This window comes from Anopheles aquasalis, chromosome 2 (assembly GCF_943734665.1).
Source record: "Anopheles aquasalis chromosome 2, idAnoAquaMG_Q_19, whole genome shotgun sequence".
Taxonomy (NCBI): domain Eukaryota; kingdom Metazoa; phylum Arthropoda; class Insecta; order Diptera; family Culicidae; genus Anopheles; species Anopheles aquasalis.
Genome location: NC_064877.1, coordinates 28,418,452 through 28,430,000, shown reverse-complemented (window position 1 = coordinate 28,430,000; position 11,549 = coordinate 28,418,452). Strand labels below are relative to the sequence as shown.

General features: G+C 49.1%; 1 protein-coding gene across 6 annotated transcripts in view; it reads right to left on the bottom strand.

Moving 5' to 3' along the window:
* Positions 1 to 4,755, bottom strand: part of LOC126578410 (atlastin) — a 12,222-nt gene extending 7,467 nt beyond the window's left edge. Inside the window, exon 1 of one of the 6 annotated variants that reach the window (XM_050240942.1) lies at positions 4,648 to 4,755. The gene's annotated coding sequence lies outside the window, so the exon portion shown is untranslated. The other 5 variants (XM_050240996.1, XM_050240932.1, XM_050240988.1 and 2 more) reach the window with 5 other exon arrangements.
* Between the last annotated feature and the right edge of the window lie 6,794 nt (positions 4,756 to 11,549).

Sequence of the window (11,549 nt, the reverse complement as noted above, 5' to 3'; positions counted from 1 at the left end):
CAGCATAATGCAACAGTATCGCCCGGTTTCACGATCCATTGCATATGGATGATCCAGCGCGCACCAGAGACCGACTCCGGTCGGCCCCTCTCTCTCGAACCCTTACGGATCCGCGATTAGGCGTCGCATGGAGAAACTGAAAAGTGTGTGCGCTGCATCGCCATTTCGATTTCATTTCAACCCTCCCACCCCCAAAAATGGGGGCATCCGAGCGGTCGACTGAAGAGTGAAAATGTGAGGACCATAAAAGGTTCCCGAGGCCCGAACGCACGACACATGACGATCGGTGCGTGGTGGTGAACTTGAGTTCCACACTCCATTGACCGACATTTTCCATTAAATTACATCACCTCACCACACATTAGTGATGGTTTTGCAGCCGACAGCACCGCATAATGATCGCTTTCCATCGCGATCGCGCCATCGGTCGCACTCACTGAAGAAGATCATCGTTTCCGGTTTCAAGGTCAACCGTGAGGTTGCTACAAGAGCACCCAGCAGTAGATGACCGACCGATCATGGCAGCCGGAGCAAAAATGGCGCGCCACGTCGCAACGGCGATCGTAGAGGAACGGTGGATTACGAAGCGAAAAAAAAAAGATGGCAGCCTAAGTAGGAGCGCGCGTTCAGTGGGTCCAATTAACAGACTTCAGCTGCCGCGAAGCCCAATGGAGCGCACTAACAGCCCGATCGTTCGGGTTGCGTCGGGTGCGTGTAGCTCGGTCCGAGGTGATTGGTCGAACGGCAACAACAGCAACAGCAGCAGCAACAGCAGCAGCAACAGACAACAACAAAATGGCAAAAAAGCAAATCACGACCTGGGCAGAGACCTGAGCTGGAGAGTGTACTTTGGTCGCGAACCGCAGACAGAAAGCGACCAGTCATCGCACGTACGCACATCCTTCTGCTGACGACCCTTCCTCCCGTCCCGGGTACCGGTTGTAGCTATCTCTCTCCATCGGCACAATGAATGCACCAGAACCTTCATGAGGGTTGCACTCTCTGCAGTTTGTGATGTCGCATCAACGGTTCCAGTGGGACCAGATTAGAATGCTTGCCAAATGCAAACCCTCCGATCCGATCCGATCCGGATCGTGACACAGAAACCCACTTAAAGAGCGCGAATCAATAATGAAAGCTCATCACCTGGATGACCGCAACGAGTATCCGCTGCTGGTGCTGGTGCTGCTGACGCATGTACACCATGAGGGCACAACAGGTTCGAGCGAGGACACAGCCTGCAAAAAGTGTTGGAAGTATAAAAGAATAAATAAAATAAGAAACCACAATGCGCCACACCAGACCGGACCTCTACGACATTTGTGTTACCTCGCTCGATGGCCTCTACGCAAATTGTTGCACAATGGAACCCTGCTGGCTACTGGCCAGAAATGGGGGAACGGCAAGGCACAGTTTCAGTTTAAATTGGAATAATTGCATTCCGCCGTGTTCTGTGTTGCTAACAGACGGGCGTTTCAAAAGGGGATCACCGTAAAGATCTTTATGTGCATTCATAGAAGCGAAGGTGTGTTTTCAATTTTCTTCTCCCAAATAGAAAGTTCTAGAACTTGCCAAAAGGATTCATAATCTAATCTAGATGGATACTGAGGCTCCGGAGACGGGATCGCCCAGTGTTGTGACGTCTAAAAACTTCGCGACAGTCACGCACAAATCGGCAAACGAATGTATCTTGCGATCGCGGTCCAAAGGTGCTACTGCTGCTCCAGTGGAGGAGCTGCGATTAGATTGATTTCGTCCGTTACCGAAGGCCAATCATCATCATCATCACCACCATCATCATTAGCTTCTTGGCTTAGCGCTCTTCTTTAACCACAGCTGTGTGGCCGCCCGTGTGTTTGAGATAACGAAAAGGTGTTGTGCTGCTCTCTGATAACGGCGCCAGACTGTTCAGGGCTTATCGTTGGTAGCACCCGTGCAGTGGTAAGGCGTCACGCAAAGAAAGGCAAAGAACCGCATTAGGCCGCACCAGGCGCTTCTGTCCGATTTGTTTACGGGGTCACAACCGTGGTGCCGCGATGGTGGCCCATCCCAGACCAGTATCCCAGAAATTGTGTTCTAGCCACCCGTAGCTACCTATTTTTGGGTTGGCTCCTCGCGTTTGCTTCCACCCTCCGCGGGCGAGACTTTGCTTCAAACGAAAACGTCCCAAGAGAATGTGCATGAGAAGAGTCATGAACTGGTTTTGAATTAGACTTAAGAAGATACACGCACACCGTTGTATCTTTCGCTTTGTAAGAGAGCGGTTTATATGATGGGCAGCTGTGGTGGAAATGGTGGGCGATCACTCCACGCCAGACGGTGTGTTCCACTCAGATCTACGAAAAAAAAGATGATTCACGGTAGAAATGAAGCGAATAAGGCATGTACATTTTAGCGTTTTAACTGTTTTCCATAAAAAATTCTTGCTTAGATACAACAAATTGAAAATGAAACTAACAAATAGAGGAGTATTTTGATAAGAACCAACTTAAACCCGGTAACGGCATACTCGTGCCCGTGTTTCCCGCCGTTCAAAGGTCTCGAGCTCTCGAGGATCGTCAGCGAAATAGCTCGCGATCGCTTCACGATTTGTTTATTTGTTTTCTAATGCACGGGAGCTTCCCCCGGAGCACTCACCCTCTTACTCGCAGTTTGTGCTGACAACACATTAAGCATCAGCTGGTGGTACTATGGGGTGGTAATGGCGCATTATTATGATGTAGCGAGCTAGGCCGTGCCGGAACTAGAGCCACAGATGATGATTGACTGCGGTGGGATAGACGACCGAAAGAGAAAACTCATTCCAGCCCAAATTGTACCATGGAATGAGCGATCATTTTGCAGAGAAAACCACTTTTCCGGAAGCACTTGAAATAACATCGGTTTGGCTTGAGCCGAACCGAACCAAACCAGTCTAATTGCGATCTGGTTTCGGGATGTTTGCGTAGCCAGCCCGCTACCAATGATGATCATCACGAGTGATCAAGGCCGCGTAAGTGAATGGATCGAAGGAGGTGGCTAAGCCCGCCAAATGATCGTAAATTTGAATTCGATTTGCATATTGGCTCAATTGGAGATCGGTTTGCGGTTCCATTGGAGGTGGAATTTAGGTGAAATTGTTGCTGATTGCTGGTGCCACGCTGGGTACGTGTCGTTCGTGTACATGATGGTGCGCTCGGTGCCTTCGGTTGCACGCTATCTTACGCCGCCACCGTGTGGCTGCAGATAAGAAGGGCATTGTTGGTGAAGCGCCCAACGTGTGATGCTTTTGGCCGGTTTTTTTTGGAAGCGCATCTGTTCGCCTCACTCCTAGGCGTAAATGTCGAGGTGATCATCGAGTTGTGCTGACGTGGCTGAGGCACCAGAAACAGCAATACGGCCAAATCGGGGCACATGGCCACACACTAGAGCCTGTTGCTGATGCTGCAAAACTTTGAAACAAAGCAAACATTGCCCTAAAGCAGCAGCAAGCAAGCAACAAGGTCGAGCTACAGCGAAATCGTGGAATGCTTAGCGACATACGATGGTGGGGCGTACACACGCCCATTCGGCCACACACAAACATTCCTGCGTGATCGAACGTAAACCAGTTCCTTTGGGAGGGATTCCTGGTGCCACGAAAGCGATCCGCGCGGCTACACTTCGTCTCCGGACATTCCTTGGGCGATTTCCTTCATTCCGCCGCGGGAGGCTTTGATGATGTCCCAGATTGAAGCAACAACAGAACGCTAAAAACAAAAAAACCATTCGCTCCCGGTAGGTGGCCGCTCCTGTTGGTGCTTCTGTCGCTGGCTGACGCGAGTTTGCGCAGAAGTCAGAAAACAAAAGCCAATATATGCTGGTGCTGCTTCTGCTGCTGCTGGTGGTGCCCGCGGCATCCTTTTACGAAGTTGGGGCTCACATGACGGAGGGCCTGTGCTGGTGCACGAATCGTCGAGCGTCCTTCACGGCGCCAAACATCGTTCCGGAGGATGCCCAAGGCCAGACAGACAGACAGACGTCATGGGCCAGAGTGTGGGATGCTATGCTGTGGCCTTACAGCAGGCCTTCAATTCCGACAACCAACTGGGACCCCGCCGTTTGATGGTTGGTGGTTGTCGTTGCTGTTAACAACCACTCCGTCGAAGTAGACAATGCCCATATCTCATCACTATTGCACACGAATCGCGGCACAAACTTATGTCACTAGTGGCTGGTGGCCATAACACACTGCTAGCTGGTCGTGCGGACACGGAATAACGCGGAGAAGAAAGCATCCCCCCCATAGGCACGCACTTAGTACTTGCACGATTATTATCACGAGGAGCTCTTCGTAGATTACGGTCGTTCCTTTCACCACGAAACACTAGCCGTTGTTGCGTGCACCTTCCGTAGGAGGCGCAGAGCTATTAATATTTGGCCACCGTTTTGCCACCTCGTTCTATGCTTATCACACCACCCTCTGGTCACCTTTGCACAATCATCGTCAGCCTCGGAAGTGGCGCTTCCAACGGGGCACAAATCGCGATGCTCCAGCCACGGACCACACGATGACGACGTTCCGTAACTAATCGCACTCTGGCTCACCCACCTTCTCCTTTGTTGTTCCCGTTTGTGACACGCACGCACGCACGCAGTCACGCACTTTCCAACCTTTTTCGCACGTACCTTTCCCTGCGCTGTTCCACGATTTCAGCGGTGGTAATTGTGGGTTTCTTCGCTCTGTTGTTTCTGTTGTTGCAGCGGAAAAGTTGTTGGAAAAGTGGTCAAAACATTTGCCGCACAGCATCCGCGCGTTTTAAGCGCTAAACTGTGCACGAAGCAAGTGGACCATTTTTGGTGTACGTTTTTATGCTGCGACACCTACTGGGGTAACAAAAATCTGTGCGAAGCACAGTCTCGGGGATTTTGCGACGTGATTTGTGCTTGCTTTATGTATTTTTGTAGCCCATAATCTTCACCCTGATTAATTTATGCTCCTTCACATATTTATGAGTAACTCGCGGCTACAAAATTACTTTTATTCACACTGCTCGCAACAATGAAACATAACTGCAAATTTGGTAGTTAGGTCTGCTAGGAGTTGTTGCAGGTTTTGTTGAAATAGATTTTACAGAAAATCCCTTGATTCTACGGAGAAAATGGCAATAATGGGTAGTAATTATTTTATAATTCACTTACAATAAAACTTCGTACACGCGTGTAATTAACCAAATCGCTCTAAATGGAGGAAATGCGATCTAATCTCCAAATTATTAAAAACGTGGCTAAATTAAACCGAAAATTCTACAGATTCACCTTACCTACACCTGCAATTTCATAAAGATACCGAAAAATGGCAAAAAATTAAAAGAATTTCTTTATTTTCTCCACTCATTACCCCGTTCAAAGCAAAACCTGGAGGGTATGGCAGAAACTGTATTTTAGATGTGTTTGGGAATCGATTTGATTTTGAATGGTTTCGGTTAGAACGACAATTGAAAATGTTATTGGGCGCGTGTCGCATAAAAAAGCCGGTGTTTCGTACAGAAAACGATTGATTTATTACACTTTAGTTGTGTTTTAGCTCATTGTTAAAAAATCTAAATTTCATTTCATATTTGAGTATGGAAGTACTTGGGGATCATCTTGGGGATTTTACGAGAGTAGCACGATGGGTTTTTGATTTTCGAATACCATCTACTATATAATATGAGACAAGAATGGCGTCAACAGCAGTGTTTTTATTTTATGTAAAATCCTTCCAGTTCTTCCCTTCATCTATCATTTGCCACAGCTGCTGTTTCCCCCTCCCGGACTAGAACAATTCGTTCTACACATTTCATGCTTATAGCACGCTTTCACTACGTATGCTCTCTAGCAGGGTAGTTGCACCTGAAAATAATCATTAAATCAACCCATATTGTGTAATGACACCAAAAAAACGCATTACCCAGCAGGTACTCTAGCATCTTCGCCGTGATACTACAGCGATTTCTCCTCGCAGCTAGAGGCGTAAACATGGCGAACATCATTAACTGACGATTTTACGAGCAAATTCCCGCTGCTGCTGTTGCTGTTGTTGTGTCGTGTTACTTTACGCAAATAATTCACAATTTATTACTCCCGACAAGCGGACAGATATGGGACAAATCGCATTCGAATTCGCAGCGCACGGCAGCGTTGGAGCGTTTTTTTATGCGATTCCTAAAAGTAAAAGCTTTCTTCGTCGATCTTCCTCCTTCGGGCGTTTTCCACCCATCCCTCTTTTGTTTACCCACCGCCCTCCCATGGCCCAGTAACTAATCCTGTAACGATCAATTAATCGATTGACGCCGTAAACTGTCTCCGGTAAACACTGGCCGGGGGTGTGTGCGTGTGCTTTACGACTTTTCGCTGGCTCCGCATAACCATAACGCGGAACCAACTCCGGCACAGGCAGCGTATAGACTGTGTCTTTAATGGCCCCTTTTCCGGACATTCGAGCGGGCCACAGTGCAATCAAGCAGCTGAAAAGCCGACAATTTACGACACAAACACTTTGTGGCTTGTGGTCGGTTACGTATTTTATAATTTCCAACATTTTCAGCACACCAACACTTCTTGGCACCTTGGTTGGTGACAATTGGTGGCCGACAAGCTGGCTGGCCGGTGACTTCCAGACAGCAATGGCCCGCAGCAACGGCGGCGTTAGTAGTGCTATTGGCCTGGAATTGCTGGCAGCAGATGCTTCCAGCAGCCCGCCGAAATCGGTTTAAGTGTTTCTCGCCATCTTCGTCGCCGTCTGCAGCTGATGGTCCTGATGGCGAATGGCCGGAGGAATGAAGAACAAGAAAATAAGGACAATTGTTGGTAGCCGCTGGGGGTGGTGGTTGGGGGCCTCATGATGGGCGCACCGAATGCCATTAAAAGTTCGACGAAAGTATCTGGAGTTGATTATCGCCCATCCTCCCCCCACCTCAACCACCTCCTCAGTGGTACTCGCAGCAAAGGTGATCATCAGGAGTGTCACACAGACGCCACCAACACACCCACTCACACTCGTAACCTCGTACACACGTGGCCGTGGCTCTTGGCGTACGCTGCAATTCGGCATTCGGCGAGGTGTCGGAAGGAAAGGCTAAGAGTGTCGCGAAAGTTCAAGAAAGCTATAAGTAAATATATATACGCGCCAAAATACGTTGCACCAGCTGTTTCTAACGACCGACCGGGACCAGAGAGCAGACCAGACCAGGCACACGAGATATATACACTCGCCTCTTGGGTGGGTCGGAACCCTCACATCCGATGCATCAATGTCATGGCGGCTGTGTCCGTGACTGCAAAGTTCTATTAAAAAGTCGTTTCCACACTCCGGATGCCCACCCCGGGGAGAGGCAGGAACCAACTTCAAACACCTGCATCCTGCACGGAGCAGCTTCGGCCCCACCGGGAAGCCACGGCACGGAAGAAGCGTTTGATCGATCGCACATTAAACGGCATCGAAGGCGTATGTTGGATTAATTTTAGGTCAACCAGCTCTTACCTGGCGGCTACGACACTGCAGACGAAGACGCTCCCCGAGGAGCAAAAGTTATGAGGATAGGATTTTTATTAAATTCCGATCACCACCCGTCGAAGCCCCGTTCTTCAACAGTGCGGCCGCCTGTGAGGTTGCCTTAAAGTTAGGAATCTAGGGAAGAATCACAGCAAAGCATAAAGACATTCGATGAACGGTATGGCCGCTCCGTAAGTGGCTACGAGCGGCGTTCACATAATCTCAAAGCGAACGATCAACAGTTCCAAGATGGCCGCAGCGAGAACAACAGAGCGCGCGCTAGCAACATCTCGGAAACAATGCCCAACGAATGTGTTTGATTTGATTTAATTCAATCACAACCTTTCTCTGCCTTCAAGTGGAGTTCCCTTCTGTCCCTTCGAGGGCTCTGTCCTGGTGCCTGCATGTGTGTGCCGAGGGTTTAAAAATAAATTCCAAAAGCGCTCCACGCAAATACGGACCGACGGTGACGGGAACTGCGGTGCGTTGTAACCGAATGCAAAAGGGTCGATGTCATCGCAAAATTGCGTTGCCTCACACCACAGCTACCCTCGAGGCTTGGTTGTTGCGTTTGCCCAACCGTAGGCCGGAGCGATAAGTCAAAGGCACACCCAGGGCACTCGCAGTGTTTCGGTCCAGCAGCGTGTTCCACCGTTTTTTGGGGACAACACTTTCGTTTCCCTTTCGCTGTCGTTGTGCTTCGCCAGAAAGCTTCCCTTAGAAAAGGTTTCATAAAGGCCACCGGTTGGGGGCTACGGCCAGGTGGCCTTTTCGATTTCGACCTATCACTCACTCAGCAGCAGCAGCAGCAGCAGCAGCAGCAGCAGCGATCCCACTCTTTGCGGAGGAAGGAATACGATTAAAAGAAATCTAAAATAAGGCAAAGAGGACCGGCGACTCTTTGTGTTCCAGGCCAGGCCTGCGTTTTGGGGGGGGGGAGCAAAAGAATAGGTTAACCTTCTTCTCCTGCGGGCCACTCTGGCAACACGTACCGCGCTTCGCTTCGACAAAAGGTCGTTGCTCTGGTGGCAAAGGCAGCCCTTCATGCCCTTCGTTTCCCCCCCCGCATTTGCAGTTGTTGTTGTGTGAATCCCTTGCTTTCCGTAACCGACACGAAACATGGCGGCCACCAGCTTTTTCGGGGGTCGCCATGTTTTCGTGTGTTGTGCGAGCGAAACCAGAAATCAGATCCGATGTACGAGCGGATCCGGTTTGACTATTGTTATGTTTCTTCCCTCTTTTGCCGTCACACCGGCGCGTGGGGAAGGAGTTCCTCCCAGACGAACATTCGTGTCTGGTTAAGCTGCCTTAAGTTGGAAGGAACGGTACCAAGCCGTCAGCCCAATGGCATCCATCGGGGATCGTGTCGACGGTTTTTCGCCGAAATCTGAATCCTTCCCCTTCCACCCTCGACACTTCTTCTTCTCCCCGTCGCATCCGAGGACAGATAACAATGTAGCGCAATGTAGTCGCCTCGTTTTGTACCCCGTAGGTGTTTTGTTTATTGAATTTGTGTGTTGTACTTGAAATGAAATTTCTCCCTACCAACCGACCGACCGACCGATGCGGATGCGGATGAGGCACTGGTGATGACAACGCAGACGTGATGTGTAGGTGTGGGTGCTACCCTACTCTACCCTTTCTCCCAGATTGAGTGGGCATCCTGTGCGTTGGCAAATTTTTACCTTCACAAGACGCTCGTACGTTCGATGAATCGCTTGGGAATTTGGTGCCGAACGAGGATAGGAATGGTGGTTCCGTCCCCAATCAAGACGCAGATCCGATTGAATGTGTGCAAAGGAGGGGGTCTGTGTATGTGTCCTTTGAGCACACGAGTCCTCGTCCTCGTTCTCGTCCCCGTCCTGGGGGTCCTGTTGACGCTGCCGGCGGCGACGTAGGTAGTTCGTCAGCGGACGTCTTTCACAATGTGTGCCGCGGGTGTACTGGGGGTGTGCCCTGGTGCTGGCACTGGCGGCTGCCAGTCACAGCATCTCAAGCATCAGTTCGAGAGCACAAAACAACCTAAGACGCTTTTTCCGGTGGCGCGCTAAAGCGCTTTCCACGTTCGTTCCCCTTGGGACCGAAAGGCGGGGACGGGCTAGAGGACGAGGGAGGGTTATTTGTGTGATTTCAACGATGTAGTCGTAACGGGTAACGAGACACGGTCGCAAAGCTCGCTCACCAGGTGCGCAGACAGGCAGAGGGGCAGGGGGTTTCCGGTTCGTTTCTACACCTTCCGGTATGCCTGCACCAGACCTGCACGGGAGGTCTGTGCCCGCGCGGGAATAGTAGCCACCGCATGACCCGGCACGCGGTGAAACGTGGTTTAAGGAAACCGGGGACCGTGGGTCCCGTACAATTTAGGATCGCTTGTACCGCTGACGAACGCGACGTCGAAGTATGAATTGTGCTATGATTGCCTAGATGATGCCATCGTAGTAGTCATCGTCGTCGTCGCCGTCTGTGAATGGAATAGTTACGGGATTGTTATGGCAACTTGTGCTGTAGTTGGTGCAAGCGGCGCGCATTCGAGTGGAAATAGTGGATTGAGAGCCATTTTTAACATTACGATTACTGGTAAAGTGCAGTCTGCTGCATTGAGTGCGTCATTCCTTCACCTACATTCCTGGTTCTATTAATTAGCATTCATTAACCTCACTGGCATTCATTTCATCCATCGCATTTAGCTTCTCGAGTTTTAAATCGAACGATAGTGGTTTCTTCTAAGCGGTAAGTCATTTTATTGTATGCATATGTTGGAATTGAAGATTGGTGATATATCTACAATGGCAGTAGCTTTCGAAAAATGGAAGAAATTGAATTGAAATTGAAGAAAAGTTTTTTTCAATAATTCAACATTCGCCACATAATGGAGCTCGCAATCACTGGGTTATTTAACCATTTTCTTTTCTATTATTGACCTCTGAACATAAGAAATTTTACCGGTTACCTGGCGCCTCCATCATCGAGTTTAGGCAACGGAGCTACATCATTTCGTATTCGGTGCTGCGACCACCTTTGGAATTGCCTTTAAGTCTCTGGCCACGAAAACCGGCACCAGTTGGTCCTGGTTGATACTTTGACACTGCCTGATTCTATTTTGCATGAAATAACTTTCAAAGAAATGCAATTGAAGTATCAAGAAATATGCTACTTCTTGTTTAAAGATTTGTGGAACCTACAGGACTGACGGGAAGACCAAAATACATTTCTCCCGAGAAGGGTGGCAAGTACTACGAAGCGATCTATAACAACGCCTTTACCAAGAATCACTCACATTATGTTTGTGCTTCGTTTAGCTAAGGTAAAACAACATCTGTAATCATCGTGTAAACACCACAAAGCATCTTTCTAATCTTTCGTTTCTGATAAACAGGGGCATCCGAAAGCACTCAGAGCCAATGAGATCTGGCCTTTTTTCATCACGAACTCGCTGGACACGAATTGCTGTGCCTGTCAGAGATGTGAGAGAGTTGGTAGATTTGATTTAAGCCCTTTTTTTATAAATAGCCACAATTACCCGAAAACGCTCAAAAGATTTAAATAAAACGAGCAAACGGACCTGTTGATAACAATTCATCTAGCATTAAGTAGCCTTTTGAGCTTCTGTGCAAAGAGACAGGAAAAGGCGTTTTTCTAAGAATTTGCCATCACGGTGATCCTTATCACAGCGCTAGCCAGGGGTTCGCTATTATGAAGCACCATTAAACGATGTAATTCATGTTGGAAATTTAATTTATTAGAAGGATTAATTCGCGTCGCAACCATTCCGAACGATTTCTCGCTCGTCGTACTATTTGGGCAGGTGGTTTCAGACGCGCTGTAGGGCTTTAAAAGCTCGTGGAGAAGTGCGGCCAGCAGCTGGAAGAAATTAAAAGCAAATTGATTTGCAGTATCCTATAGCTAGCTCTCATTCCACCGGGCAGAAGATTAGATTACTTGAAGTGCGCCCGAACGTTCACTATTCCGGCTGTGAGTGCGGCCATCGTGTCGCCATTGATAAGCCGTGTTTTCGATGGTGGGGGAGGTGTGCTGGGGGAGGGGTGATTGGTGG